A 16,795-nucleotide genomic window follows, 5' to 3' on the forward strand; every position below is an offset into this window, starting at 1 on the left:
TGTCTAGAGTTTGTCCTTGTGATTTATTAATAGTCATCACAAATACTGGCATCACGGGAAACTGTCATTGAATTAATTTAAATGGGAGCCCAGTGTCAGATGGGGACAAATTAATTCTTGGAATCAGAACAACCTCTCCCTCTGCAGATCCCGTTAATACTTCAGCTTTGATAATGTTAGGTCGTAATCTTTGGATAATAAATCTGGAACCATTACAAAGACCCCATTTTTACTGTTAAGATTTCTCAATAGCATGATGATTGCACCCACTTTCAATTTTAATTTATGACATGGCATTACCAAAGGAGTAATACTATTAAGAAATTCAATGGGAAAATTTTCCTTTTCAGCATCATCTGTTGAATCAATAGAATCATCACTCAAATAAGTGTGAAAATCTCCATTGAGTATATCCAAAATTTCTTCATTTAATTTTTGAATGTGCTCATTGTTTGGACAAAGAATTTCATGTTTAGATATATTTTAATATTATCTATAGATATACTATTTCCAAAGGTAGCTTCAATAATAGAACCATTATAAATCATTTCACAGGGGATTTCAATAATATCCATTCCTAAATGAAAACTATCAAGTTTGCCATCTCCAAGTATTATTAACCATTCACTATAAGCAGAATCCTCTGATCTCATATTTGTTGTAAGAGACAACGTTCTGAAACATCCCCAAACATTACAGTACTTTAAACTCATTTGTACTATGGCTGATCGCATCGCATACAGTACAATACTGAGACATTGTCAAAAATCCCCTCCAAGAAGGAGAACTTTCCCTCCAAATATAACATTCAAATTCATAATTTCTGTCAGCAATCTGTGTATGGCGTTTATAGCATGACTGGATGCCATGATGCATTCATCAATAATGAGAAGTTGGGCCTTTTTAATAGTTTTAGAAACTTCACTGTTTATATCGAGTCTAGAAATTGAAGTTTCATTTAATGGAATAGGTAATTTATATTGGGAATGAAAGGTTCTTCCACTGAGAAGTAAATTTGCAGCAATTCCTGTAGACACTGTGGGTAAAACAGTACCACCACGACCTCTAATATAATGTATTAAAACTTTATAAAGATATGCCTCCATGCTCCAAGGGCCAGTTCCTGCCTCAAACCTCGCCCTAGTAGGAAACAGCTAGGGGAGGGCGCAGCCCTTGCCAAGGCAACCCCTGCAGGACTGATTTCCTTCCGGTTGGTTGAGCCTTGGTCGTGATGGATGTTACAGCCTTGGTCGTGATAGATGTTACACCCAGGGTTTTTATATAAATAGACTAGAGGCCCAGTGCACGGATCTGTGCACCAGTAGGGTCCCCCAGCCTGGCCTGCGGACATCCCCCAAGGGGTCCAGGGTTGTGAGAGGGTGCAGGCCTGGCTGAGGGACCCCACTGGTGCAGTATTGGGGCTGGGGAGTGACCGCAGGAGGGCTCTAGAGTGTGTCCAGCCTGTCTTGCCCAGTCTCAATCAGCCAGACCCCAGCAGCAAGCTAACCTACTGGTCAGAGCGTCTGCCCCCTGATGGTCAGTACACCTCATAGCAACTGGTCTAATGGTTGAATGAGCGGTCAGACACTTAGCATATTAGGCTTTTATTATATAAGATAGTATTGGGAAAGCACTTAGAATGTATCTAGTACATAGTAGATGCTAAATAAAATTGACTGTTATTTTTCTCAGAACACATAGAATTTGAGTGAGGGATCACTGCAAGAAGGGAGATTGATAGGAGATCATGAGAGATGAGGAGGCAGATACACAAATCTTGTGGAACCTTAAAAACCATGGCAAGGACTTTGGCCTTTACTCTGAGTGCAATTTAAAGACCCTGGAAAATTCTAACTCCAGCTTTCATGATTGCTCTGGCTGCTGTGTGGAAATAACCTGTAAAAAGGCAACAGTAAAGTCAGAGAAACCAGTGAAGTATCCCTTGCATTAATTTAAGAGAGAAATACCAATGATTTGTACCAGAATGGTAATGGTGGAGAGAGTAAACCCCCCAAAAGTGATTGAATCATTAAATAAAAGGATTTATTCACATACTGCATATGAATAATGACAGAATAAAAAATCTACATTCAAAATGTATTAATAACATTAATTAATAATTAATAATTTGATAATTAGATTTGCTATAGCAAAAATTAATTATACTCTGAAATTAATTAGACTGCTCTATGTTCTGTATATTAATGGATGTGCTAAAGAGTAAATAAAGATCACCAACTGAATATTCTAGACAAATCTATACTAATAAAAGGGTAATATGCCAGTTAGACTATACATCTTCTGATGTCCTTCCAGACAAAGCAAGTGGGGGGGAGAGGCTGAGGCAGGGGCAGTTAGGGGGTGATTAGGCCAGCAGGAGGGGACAATTAGGGGTGATCAGGCTGGCAGGGGAGCAGTTAAGGGCATCAGGCCAGCAGGCAGAGGCAGTTAGGGGTGATCAGGCAGGCAGGCAGGTGAGTGGTTAGGAGCCAGTGGTCCCAAATTTCGAGAGGGATGTCTCATATTGGAGAGGGTGCAGGCTGGGCTGATGGACCCCTCCCCCCCCCCCGCATGAATTTCATGCACCAGGCCTCTAGTATTTTAATAAATTGGCTGGTGTTCTGATTTTACAATCTAACTAATCTGTAAATACAAGAACTGATGAGTTGATGGGTTAATAATACAGTGATAGACATCCAGGACACATAAGGAGAACATTATGAGGTGTGCCTGGATCTATTACATGGGTAACCAATCTGTTAAACTATGGCAACTCAGAGGTACACGCATGGTATTTTGTTGAATTTCTCTTCCACCCTAGTTTACTATTCTGGGAAGATACAATTGCTTTCTCATCTTTTTCATGTACTCAAAGCCCAATGTAGGCCAGGCTAAAATTCCCATCTCATATTTGGGTCTTTCACTTCTCACATTGCCAGCCGGCTCTTGGCAAGTATGTGGCTGTGCGTGCCACCAGCAGTTGGCCTTACAATCTTAGGAAAAATCCCTTATGGCCTGGACATTACCAAGACAGCACAAGGTGGTCTCCTTCAAAACATCTCTTAGTCCAAAGAGAAAATCCTAAACCCTTACCACACCTCAGTGACTTCCCTTTCCTCACTGCCACTTCTCTCTAGTCCTTATTTGTCTTGCTCAGTAGGCTCAGAGTAGACCAACAAGTCCACTGACCAAGCAGATGTTGACCAGGGAATGAGATGTCAACCTTGCAGCTACCTTCAGTCTCTAGGGTGAAGATTCTTTTCGATTTTCCTTCTTCTCTGGCTTGGTGTTGTAGAAATCACAGCATTCCAGATGACCCAGGCCACTTCTCTACAATGTCTTTTAGTTACTTTTTAATAGCCTGGTATTGAGTTGGGGTGCTGAGTGTTGGATCAGAATATCAAATAAACTACACACCTCAACAATAAACCCTGAGGGAGTGGGCTGGCCACTACTGTTGTCAGCTCTCTTTGGAGCAGAGGATATACTATATCAACACTCTGTCCTCAACTTTAGGTCCAAGTTAGCTATTTAGGGCAACAAGAAAAATCCTACTCATATCCGACTCATTTCCTAATACATATGCACTCATATACAAATATACATGATTAAAATCATGTTATTGAAACAAAGATACTCCAAAAGTGAATAGGCAACTACCTGGAGCCACTGCAGAAGGTGATTTGTTGAGAGCTATGCTAAATCTACAATGTTTGTCTATTTTACAATTCAGATTATTGGGTGACATTTGTTAATAACATTATGTAAGTTTTAAATGTACAATTCTATAATACATCTCTCACACACACTTAATCACACACTATCACCACTAAGATAATTAGTGTTCAAGAATATTGTAGAATAGACATATCTATTCCTTGAAAACTGTGAATATTATGGTTCTGAGAAGAGAATCAAAACTAGATGTGAAAAGTTTGCAAACTGCTGAGCTCTTAGTGCAACTTGGTGAATAAAACATAGTCACTAATGATCAGAATTATTTTTAAAATATATTTTTATTGATTTCAGAAAGGAAGGGAGAGGGAGAGAGAGAAGAAACATCAATGGTGAGAGAGAATCATTGATCAGCTGCTTCTTGCATGCCCCACTGGGGTTGAGCCCACAACCCAGGCACATTCCCTGACTAGGAATTGAACCGTAATCTCCTGCTTCATAGGTTGACACTCAACCACTGAGCCATGCAGGTTGGGCATGATCAGAATTTTAAAAGAGCTCCTCTGGTTGGCAGATAGCTGGAATCACAGCTACAAGGAATACAATCAAATGTGCATTTAAGAACTATTTCTAGTGAATTTTTTCACTTTCTACATCGTAAAGCATTTTTGGCTAAAAGTGGTTCCTTATTGGGATTCTTTCTAATTGTTTTATTTTTATTCTGATTGGCCACTCTCCCTATTTGTCCAGCTTTCCTTGTTTTGTCTGGTCTCAGATTCTCATGCAAATTAAGCATTCTTGTAAGTTGCTTAGAGACTTTGTGTAGAAAATAGAGTTCCAAAATACTAAGACAGAAATTGCTGGTCCTTTCCCAACTCCACATAGGCTAACGGTATGCTCATCCTGAGTAAGCAAGAAAGAAATCAATCCTTCCATTTTGTTTACTTTGAATACATGGTTCCTGATAACAGTGCTTCCTAGAAATGATGGACACTCCCCCCTCAAGTAACCATTGTTTAACATGACATATTTGAACTGACAATCACGCATGCCAACTACTTCTTTCCTATTATATGCATCTCTAGAAAGGTCTGACGGTGTATCTAAAATAATTAGATTTCGTTCAGTAATCAAACTCAATCAAATGAATTCTGTATGCACTACTTTTATTCCCACAATGAGAACTGTGTGTCATATCCTCTGTAAATTTGCATATTTTTCCATAAACCTAAAACCAATCAATTTTCAAGAGTTATGATAATATAAAGAATCAGAGGCAATTACATGTCTTTTAAACAGGGATTCTAACTGCATTTCACTACTGGTATTCATGTAGTAAAGTAGTCAAAACTTCTTTAACCCTTTTCATGACATCTCAATTAAGCTGTAATGATTGAGGCTCAGGACATTTCTTAGGATTAATGACTGGCTGGCAAAGTGGATGGCCTGAGATGAAGCCAAGGGCCATTAATTCCCCCTGGTCATTAATCCCCGAGGAAATGCCTTAGGCCTGGTTTGATATTAGAATCGCAGGCTGCAAATATACTGTTGAATTTCCTGATTGGTATTAAAATAATTTATTAAGATGTTACATTTTAATTTCTGCTTTGTGCAACCAATATTTCCAAATTTTGATTCCTGTTTTTCCATCCTACACTGTTGATTGCAGTGACATAATACAAATGGTTTCATTGGTCATATCACACATTTTCTTTGAAATGGTCAAAACATGCTAAAGTTATTGTTGATACAGTTATCCCAAATGGCCATTTTTGAGTGTGATGTTATTTACTAGTGAAAATCTGCTTAAATGAGAGGTATTTTATTTAGCTATGTGTGTGGTGTGTTCTAGTTTGCACTAAATAAGTTTATAAAAGATATTGAATCCTACCCCTATTTTTTCTCGGGTCTGAAACATAGAAATCTGCCCTCAATCTCCAATGGAATAGTCACACTTTAGGCTTTTGTTGGAAAATAATCAAAACTTGGTCATAGAAATATCTATCAAATTGTCTAAAATCTGTAGGTTTAACCATTCCTCTAGGAACTCAACTGTATCTTTAAATAATGGCCCATTAATGTTTGAAATAAAATTGCTTTCACTGAACTGTACTTTGGGATTATATCTGGGTTAAATTTAAGAAAGTTTATTTTTTAGGATAGCTAATGGAACTTGCTGTTTTTACTACAAGCATGTTGTTAGATATTGCTTATTGCATCACAGTGACCTCCTCAACAGGGCCAAGAAGTAGATTTATTTGAGATTTTATATCAGAAATAATTGGGGTTAAACTACAAAACCAGTGTATTTTTCCCTATTGGACACTATGGAATTTGCCACTGATTTCTTCTTTGGTTGCTAAAAAGCATAAAGTCGAATGTGCAAGCCAGCTCAGGTAAAATTCCTAGAGTCAACTTTTTTAGTATAATCTCTACCTCTGACTGTTTTCCTCTCTCTTACCCAAAATTATTTTTCTCCATTATTCACCATCAAATTCAGAATATGCATCTTTGTCAACCCCTGTTAATTCTGTTTGGAATGAGATGGGATATAATCAACTAGTTAATGAATTAACTATTAGCTGCCTTGAGAAACATGCTTTCCCTCCTCCCCAGTCCAATGTCACTTCTAGTCATTCTTCACATCTAGTCATTCCTTCCTGTAATGTGGCTTCAGTTTGCTCACCTGCTTTGAGATACCTGTCAGGACAAGTCTGACGGGAATCACCAGTCTCACAATACTCCGAGCTGGGAGTCCCGGGACTCTCCCAATTTAGTCTCCAAGTCAACTATATAAGCATTCTTCTTCCCTACATAAAATTGCAGTTAACCTCTGAAAGGTAGTTTTTGTAACAAATTGTTGCTTCTTTTTTAAAAAAATAAATCTCTATTAAGTAAAGATTTCTATTTCAGGATATCGACTTTAGATTGTAAATTTCCAAGGACTGCAGTATGCTTGATAATATACAAAATGTCAAACTGCTTACATTTTACCATTATTAAAGATGGAAAGCGACTCTTGATGGGGGAAAAAGGTAGTAAAGATACTTTGATAAGAGTATCAAAGTCACTAGGTCGCCCGTGCCCCCCGCCACCTCCCCCCCCAAAAAAATACAACAACAACACAATGACCCCTTCCAGGACAATATGCAGAATCAGGCTTGGCAAAGGAGCATCTCTATGTAAGGGATAAAAAGGAATATCTTTCTATCTGGCTGTCTATTTATCATTCTCTATCTATATATGATGGCCATCATGAAATGCTTAAGTCAAATGAATGCCAATGCAGGAACTACACCCTGGGCTTATTGATCTGAGCTGCGAAATGACAACACAAGGTCTGTCTTCTGTCCTCAGATCAATGCCGCATGTGTGTGTTCCTGAAGCACATGGTATATGCTGTGTCTGTCTGGCAGAAACATTTGTGCTTAAAATACAGCCTGACAGTTCCCTGCCATCTTGCAAAACAGTGTAGCTTATTTAGAACAAATCTGTTATGACTGACCACAGAAAGATGCATGTGTGTTTCTGAGCGTCTCCCTATGAATAGGCAAAGGGACCATCTGGGCACGTGGCATTTACACATCTTTGAGCAAAGTTAGCATTCTGCCTCCGAGTAAAATCCATCTCTCAGGGACTCTGGGTTTATGATGCTTCCTGTAAAATGAGGGAGGAAAACAAATGAACTTCAGTAAAACAGAAGTCTCTCTTTTTTTCATCTGTCATGGCCACAGTTTGATAGTATCTGTATTTCATTTTCACTTTGTAATATCACAAGAGAGAAATGGCAGGAAGCAAGTTGCTTCCACATGGTTGTGAAAGGGAGTTGTTATATTTGGTTGTTCTCTGTGGCATATCTCTGTGAATTTAAAAGAAGGGAAAGAAAGAAATCTAGCTACCATCTCGATAGTGGAGAAACAAAAAGTAATGTTCGTATCTTTTTCTAAGAAAAATTATTGCTAAAATAATAATCATAATAACATCCCCCTTTGTCTATCTTTATTAAAAATTAGAATGACTCACTTATAATTTAGACAAATACTTATACTGATGTACTTATCTTAGAATATGTATTTTATTGGATAATACAGAATACTCCAAAAACATGAATTAAGATAGACTTAATCATTTGTAATTGAAAGTTACTAAACTCCAAAAACTTTTTAATATTAAGGAACATAATGCTCTTTGCTTGATCATGGAGCAACATGACTTTTTAAAAAGAAAATTCACCTGAATTTATGTAGCCAAACAAATTATTGACCATTACTAGAAATGATCTTTTTTTTTTCCACTCAGAGCATTTTCACTTCCTCTTTGTAAAATTACTTTCACAACATATGGTCTATTATTTTCACTATCCTTGATGCAACCATATCTTTCATCCTGTAATAATAAATTGATTTAGAAAAGAGTCAAACTTAGGCGAGTATTACTAATAAGAAAGGTGGTCAACTGGGAACTAACCTTTTGTGTTCAAGGAGGTTTGTGACTATAAAACACTGAGGCTGATCTCAAATATTCTTTCAACTCTAAAATGTGCCTTGATATTCCCTCTCTCAGATTATCTTTTGCAACTTGTCCATTCAGAGGGCAACTTCAAAAGAGGAGTGTCAAATGCTTTATAGCAATGACAACATTGTTAAGTTTCATGAAGAGCCTCATGAGGGTGCCATTTTGAAAGGTAATCACATGTCACACATGATTGTAGAAAAAAATTGTCAGTCCCATCACTTCCTAAACACATATTTACCCAAGCTTCAGACGTTTTCCTTTTATCAAGTGAAATACTGAATGGGCTAACTTGTAGCCAAATCATACACCCTTGCATTCAAAACAACCTCCCCTTACTCTCCTCTTCCTCTTTATTTTGGTGTTCCCTGCCATGATCTAACTCGGGCTTTGGCAACTGGGGGGTGGGGTCTACAGATATTAAACATTAAAGGCTTGGTGAACCAAGAGGCAAAATTGAGGATATAATGCTAGTACTTATATGACACGAGAAAAGCCCTGGCCTGGCCTGCCTTGTTTGCCTGTGGGATATTCTAGGTAATGGAGAAGCTTTGTGATAAGTTTCTGTCTAAAGAAAACTTTCCTTGGATGACGGAGTAAGCCAAGGATAGGCATCCTAGTGGGCAATGGTGTAGGTGGCTGCCATGGTCAATTTCACTGTCTGCTCAGACATTCAGATACAGTGCAGCCATCTCAACTTGGAAAGCAGCCCAGAGGTAAAGCCACTCCTAGGCTGAGATTCTGACATTTGGTGCCCTCAGTTGCCAACAGCAGAGTTTCCAAAGTACAGGTGGAAATTGACATGGACCCTGGGAGAGTGGCAAGGTGTGACAGAGAAGGCAGTTGCTAGATGCGGAGGAGTAATGGGAATGGACTTCCTTCTCCCCATACCTTCCACCTGCCCCTTGGTCTCCATGGCTCTTAGTACTGGCTCGCTGGAGTAGTGACCACAGGCAGTACACAAAGAGGCTCCCTTTGGCCCATCCAGGGGTGGGCAAACTTTTTGACTCGAGGGCCACAATGGGTTCTTAAACTGGACCGGAGGGCCGGAACAAAAGCATGGATGAGTGTTTGTGTGAACAAATATAAATTCAAAGTAAACATCATTACATAAAAGGGTACGGTCTTTTTTTTTTTAGTTTTATTCATTTCAAACGGGCCGGATCCGGCCCGCGGGCTGTAGTTTGCCCACGGCTGGTTTAGACTTTAGATGATCACTTGTCTACAATCCTTATTTCTAAATCACAAGAAGGAGCCATCTTTCCAGGAAATAGTCTTTTCTGTGGCAGATAGACAATAGGCATAAAAAGATCTTGCATCCTCAGGTACCTGTTTGGGCACTTAGTTGCTATTTTATCCAGTAACTTATTCTTAGGTCTATCCCAAATCATTTTTAGCAATTCCTCATATTCTCCCTCAGTTCAGCAGAAAAATAAGAAAGTCCCAAATTTCTTTATTAGTAATGAATTCTAGGAAAACTATCAGGTGGTTCTGCACTCCTTTCCTAGAGGCTAAAGAGTGCGGCAGTAGAGCACAGGGGTCAGTGCACCAGAGACTGTGGGACAGAACTGGCCACCTCGCTCCATTTTTTATGGCCCACAGCTAAGAATGATTTTTACATTTTTAAATGGTTGGAAAGAAATCCAAAGAAAAATACTATTTTGTGACACATGAAAATTTATGAAATTCAAATTGTAGTGTCCATAAATAAAGTTTTATTGGAACACAGCCATGCTTATCATTTGCATATTATCTATGGCTGCTTTTCACTAAACGACAGAGTTGAGTAGTTGCGACAGAGACCGTATGGCCTGCAAAGCCTAAAATATTTACTATCTGGCCCTATACAGAAAATAAAATTCTGTTTGAAAGTATGTCTCCAAAATCAGACTGTCTGTGTTCAATCCCTCCTCACCGTTTTTAGTACTGCATCCTCTTGGACAATTTACTTAACCTCTCCTTGCTTCAACTCTTTCATCTATGAAACAGGGATATAATAGCACCAACTTCATAGATTGGTGTGAAGAATAAATGCATTCATCTATGTAAGCAACTTAGACCAGGGACTGGCTCATAGTAAGCATTCAATAATATTAGCTGCTTTTATTGTGTTTTTTTCTGAAATTGGATTTTATTTGTATAAATATGGATAATAATAAAATGAATATGGTCTTTGAAAATATAAGAAACAGTCAGATGTCAAAAGATTTTGCACTTTTTGAGTGGAGTGCTTTGCTGTTTTCTGCACAAATAAGAAACACTATTTGGAACTATACATTTTGTCCAGGGACATGGAAGAGACCTTGACTCCTTCTATAAGCTGTAAGTTTATTTAGGGAATAAGTAACTTAAAAAGATCACTTTCTTTGAAACAGAAGTACCTTAAAAAGATCACTTTCTTTGCTAAAATAATTGACAATTATACAGTTGTTTGTATTGTAATAGCAACTCTGTATGCTCAATTATATTAAACTAGAGGCCCAGTGCACAAAATTCAGGGGGTCCTTCAGCCCGGCCTGTAGCCTCTTGCAGTCCAGGAGTCCTTGGGGGATGTCCAACTGACAGCTTAGGCCCGCTCCCCTGGGAGCCATCAGTCGGACATCCTTAATGCTGCCTAAAGGCAGGAGAGGCTTCCACCACCACTGCTGCGCTCGCCAGCCTTGAGTTCATCTTCTGGCTGAGTAGCACTCCTCCTGTGGGAGCACACTGACCACCAGGGGGCAGCTCTTGCATTGAGCGTCTGCCCCCTGGTGGTTAGTGCATGTCATAGCAACCAGTCATTTTGCAGTTTGGTCAATTTGCATGTTAGCTTTTTATTATACAGGAAGGTTCTATTGAGCCTAATAATAAACAAAATCAACATCCAGAAATCAGTTGCATTTTATACACTAACAACAAACTATCTGAAAGACAAATTAAGAAAGCAATCTCATTTACAATTGAATTAAAATACTTAAAAAGTAAATTTAACTGAGGAGTTGAAAGACCTGTACACTATAAGACTTTGATGAAAAAGAATGAAGGTGACACAAATAAATGGAAAAATATCTTGTATTCTTGAATTGGAAGAATTTATATTGTGAAAATGTGCATACTACTAGACGCCATCTACAGATTCAATGCAATCCCTATCAAAATTAAAATGGTATTTTTCACAGAAATGTAAAAAAAACTATCCTAAAATGTGTATGGAACCACAAAAAACTCCAAATATCCAAAGCAGTTCTGAGATAGAAGAGCAAAGCTGGAGGCATCACATTTACCTAGTTCAAGCTATGTTACAAAGCTATAATAGATTGGTACTGACGTAAAAACAGGCACATAGGTCAATGGAACCAATGCATATACAATCCACTGATATTTCACAAGGGAGCCAAAAACACATAATGGAGAAAGAATAGTCTCTTTAATAACTGTTGTTGGGAAATATTTTCAAACCATATATTTGATAAGTGGTTAATATCCAAACTATACAAAGAACTCATATAACTTAGTAGCAAAGAAAAAAATAATCCAGTTTAAAAATGGACAAATGACCTGAATAGACATTTTTCCAAAGCTGACACACAAATGACCAATAGGTATATGAAAAGGTGCTCAACATCACTAATCAGGGAAACTCAAATCAAAACCACAATGAGATATTATCTCACACCTGTTAAAGTCACTATCATCAAGAAGCTAAGAGATAAATGTGGAGAAAAGGGAATCCTTGTCCACTATTGATGGAATGTGAATTGTTTCAGCCACTATGAAAAACAGTATGATAGTTTTTCAAAAAATTAAAAGTTGAACTATCATATGACCTAGCAATTCCACTCATGGGCATATACCTAATGAAACTGAAATCAGTATTCAAAGATTACCTATGCAGCATATTTATATATAACCAAAATAAGGAAGCAACCTAAATGTACTCCAATGAATGAATGAATGAAGAAAATATCATTCAGTTATAAAAGAGGAAGGAATCCTGCCATTTGCAACAACATGGATGAGCCTGGAGGACATTGTGCTAAGTGAAATGTCAGACAGAGAAAGAAAAAAGAAAAGCTGATTTCATAGACAGAATAGAATGGTGGATACCAGGGTTTGGGAGAGAAGGGTGACATAGGTCAAAACATACAATTTTTCAGTTATAAGAAGGGTAAGTTCTGAGGATATAATGTACAGCATCATGACTATAGTTAATAATATGTATACTTAAAGTTACTGAGAGTAGATCTTTTTTTAATTTATTTATTTATTTATTTCAGAGCAGAAGGGGGAGAAAAAGAGAAATAGAAACATCAATGATGAGAGAGAATCATTGATTGGCTGCCTCCTGCACTACCCCCAATGTGGGTTGAGCCCATAATCTGGGCATGTGCCCTGACAGGGAATTGAACCTCCTGGTTCATACGTCAAAACTCAACCACTGAGCAACACTGGCTCGGCCTGAGAGTATAATTATCTTCATCTTGGTAGTAATTTCCCAATATATCTGTCTATGGATCAATAACTTATTGACCTGTCAATAGATATATCATCAAGTTATAAACTTTAAATATATGTGTTAATGCTGAAACCGGTTTGGCTCAGTGGATAGAGCGTCGGCCTGCGGACTGAAAGGTCCCAGGTTCGATTCCGGTCAAGGGCATGTACCTGGGTTGCGGGCATATCCCCAGTAGGAGATGTGCAGGAGGCAGCTGATCGATGTTTCTCTCTCATCGATGTTTCTAACTCTCTATCTCTCTCCTTTCCTTTCTGTAAAAACTCAATAAAATATTTAAAAAATAAATAAATAAATATATGTGTTAATTATTTATTAATACATTTAAAATATTTCTTTATCATAAAATTAGAAAACATACTCTTTTTTCTATTTTAGCAAAGCAATTCAGTGTACTGAATTATATTCAAAGAGTTTTTACTGAGCCTAGTAAAGGTGTGAACCACAATTCATCTTTAGAACATGCTATTCTTTCCTTTATCAACATACCTGTCTTGTATAGTCTAATGTTCATTAGTCCCACCCATGGATAAAATAATGGCTGAATAATGAATTGTAAATTAGGTTTTTTCTTATAACTGACATCAGAAATTATAAATAGATTTGAAAATTTTCAAGGCATTCTAAATGGAAAATATTGTCAGTATATAAATTATAAAACTCCTGGTCAACTCTTATATTGAACTTGGAATTCATAACTACAGAACTTTCCAGTAGGAGAAACATAACCATTAATTAACTCAACAACTATTTATTGCATACCACATAGCCAATACTCCCATGGAAACTTGTAACTTTGTAGTTCTGAAATGGAACTAAATCAGTGGTTCTCAACCTTGGCTGCACATTAGAATCACCTGGGAATCTTTTTAAAATCCTGACTTCTGGGCCTCATCCTATGGAAATTCTGTTTCTTTGTTACTAATGTTGTGGCCCCACCCCATAACAAAGAAACAATATTTCCAGAGGATGAGGCCCAGAAATCAGGATTTTAAAAAGATTACCAGATGATTCTAATGTGCAGCCAAAGTTGAGAACCACTGAACTAAATAATTCTGATTGACATATCTCAAAGTTTCATCCAGTCTGTCCTGTCAAGAATTGCAGACTAGCCCAGCCAGCATGGCTCAGTGGTTGACACTGACCTATGAACCAGGAGGTCATTGTTTGATTCCCAGTCAGGGCACATGCCCGGTTGTGGGCTCGATTCCCACTGTGGGGCATGTAGGAGGCAGCTGATCAGTGATTCTCTCTTATCCATTGATGTTTCTACCTCTCCCTCTCCCTTCCTCTCTGAAATCAATAAATATATATATATATATTTTAAAAAGAATTGCATACTAACCTTTCCAAAACCTTTTCTTGTTCAAAAAGTTTTGTTTCTCACAATTCACTAGATCAAGTGCAAATTTGTTAACCTGGCAGTTAGAGCTTTTCATTATCTGACTCACGACTTTTTCCTTTGTCACTTCATTGCCACACTTACCCTCTTAAACTTTGTTTCAGAAAACTCATCTGCTTTGCATCCTCTAATCACTGTTTGCTTCTCCACCTCTGTCCTTGAAAAAAACTCAAAAATATGAACAATAAAGTGGCAATAGAGACACATCTATCAACAATTGAATCTAAAAAACAAAATAAACAAACAAGCACAACAGAAACAGACTCATAGATACAGAGAACATTTTGGGTGAAAAAGGTGAAGGGATTCAGAAGTACAAATTGTTATAGAATAATCATGGGGATGTAAAGTACAGCTTAGGGAATATAGTCAATAATCTATAATAAAAGCATAATGTACTAATTAGACCGGATGACCTTCCAGATGAAGCAGGGGCTGCGAGGGAAGCCTGGGTCCCAGGTGCCTGCTGGTGGCCGAAGGAAACCCCAGTCCTGGGTCCCAGGGCTCCAGGTGCCAGAGGGAAGCTGGTGCCGGCAGCCAGGGGAAGGAAGGCGTACTCTTGCACGAATTTCATGTATCAGGCCTCTAGTATTATCATAACTATGTATGGTGTCAGGTGGGTATGAGATTTATTAGGAAGATCACTTAGTAAGTTACATAATGTCTAATCATTGGGGTGAACACCTGAAACTAATATAATATTGTATGTCAACTTAATTGAAAAATAAAAAATTAGTTTTTGGAAAGACTGCCGTTCACATCACTCCCTGGCTGAGGCACCCTGCCCAGCAGAGACCACCAGGTAGAGTAAGAGCTGAGGGTGGGCTGGCGGGGCAGGGAGTGTGGCAGCCCTCTGGCCTGCCAGAAAGTTTCACAGGGGTTGCTGCGTGTGGATCTACAGCTGGCTTGCTAGACCATGACCATATTCCGTATCCTAGGAGAGCTGAGCCACCTCCTGGTCGTGATCTTGCTCCTAGGAAAGATCTGTAAGTCCAAGTACTGCATAGGCATCTCTGAGAAGAGCCAGACCCTCTCACTCTTCTCTTCGCCACCAGGTACCTGGACCTGTTCATCAGCTTCATCGTCAACAGTCATGAGGTGGTTTTTCTTCTCTGTGCCTCGGTCACAGTGTACATGATCTATGAGAAGTTTGACAGTGAGAATACACATTCTACCTAGCGTTTCTTCTGGTCTCTGTCATTGGCCTGTCCTTCCTTGAGAACTCCCCTGGAGAACCTCTGGACTTTCTCCATCTAGTTGGAATCAGCGGCCATCCTGCCCCAGCTCTTCATACTCAGCAAGACTGGAGAGGCTGAGACCATTACTTCTTGCTACCTGGTACTTCTTGGGCGGTACCTGGCCCTTTACCTAGCTAGCTGGATCGGGTGGTACCAGACTGAGAATCTCTATGGCCAAATTATAGCGGTGTCTGAAGTGGTACAAACCATCCTCTACTGTGTCTTCTTTTACGTGCTGGTGTGTGTGACCAAAGTACTTAAAGGAGAGAAGGTAAGTTTTCCAATGTAATTTGAGGGCCCTTGAAGAACAAGGACATGAATCAAACTATTTGAAATGTCCTACTGAGTGACTTACACCTGACTCAGACCAAATGTTAAAATTAAAGCCAGAAAAATGTTTAGTATGGATGGATTTCAACAAAGTTCTGGTCATTCCACCTAGAGAAAACTTCATCAATAACACCTCCTTTATAGTGGTAATGAAAAACATGTGCCAATTACATAAACATGGTGCCATACAATGTCAACAGGAACACCGAGAAACCTTAGGTGCCTAACTCACAAATGGAAAAAAAAAAAAAAGACTACTTTAAAAGGGAATGAAAATTGGCTAGTATCCATAGAAAACTCTGTTTTACATTTCTACTATATGATCAAAGCATAAATGGGGTTTTATTCTTTCTCTTAGAATTTTTGTCCCCTCTCTAGTATGACACTTGACTAGTGTGCCACTTGACCTTTTGACTATGATACTAAGGGACTAAATCTTAATCAAAGAGTTCACAGTGACTCCTGGAACTGTTTCTGTCTTACCTATACTGTCTTTTATATTTGAAACATTTTTTTTCTTTCCTTACTTATTTAATACTCATGGTTGTTATAAGCCATTCTTCTTTAAATTTCAAGCTTTAACTGTATTACACTAATTAAAGTTTATTGAATGCTTTCAACATTCAAAGTCTGCCAGACCAGAAGCTTCATGAAGACAAGGACCATCTTGTCAAGTGCTATATCTTCAGTAGAAAGAGATTCATTAATATTATTAAATCAATGCATCCTATCTTCTCTCTAAAAGCTTTCACCACAACCCCCTCAAATTTTATTTAATCAAATATTATTTAAGGGCTAATTTGCCTAGACAGGCACTATGCTAATCTATATATGTAATATGATATATATATAATTTTATATGTATACATATATATAAAAGGGAATATGCTAAGTAGCCGAGCATCACTACCACTCAAGAGGAGCTGCATCACGACTGCTCAGGAGGAGCTGCATGCACAGATGGGCAGGAGGGACTGAGTGTCACCCCGACCCCAGTGGCCACAGGGAGGTTGGGGCTGGGGCAGGCCGGAGTGGAGACACAATACACAGGAGCGCCTTTCCCCACCCCAGTGGATACAACGCGGTGGCCAGCACTACGTGGGTCAGGCGCAGGTCCCAGCCCCCCACAGGGTGCCTCCTCACATG

At 38.6% G+C, this 16,795-nt stretch overlaps 1 pseudogene; it reads left to right on the forward strand.

The window, feature by feature from the left end:
• Window positions 1-14,997: 14,997 nt before the first annotated feature.
• Window positions 14,998-15,608, forward strand: LOC118661147 (annotated as a pseudogene).
• Window positions 15,609-16,795: the final 1,187 nt, after the last annotated feature.

Source organism: Myotis myotis, unplaced genomic scaffold, assembly GCF_014108235.1.
Source record: "Myotis myotis isolate mMyoMyo1 unplaced genomic scaffold, mMyoMyo1.p scaffold_m19_p_8, whole genome shotgun sequence".
Taxonomy (NCBI): Eukaryota; Metazoa; Chordata; class Mammalia; order Chiroptera; family Vespertilionidae; genus Myotis; species Myotis myotis.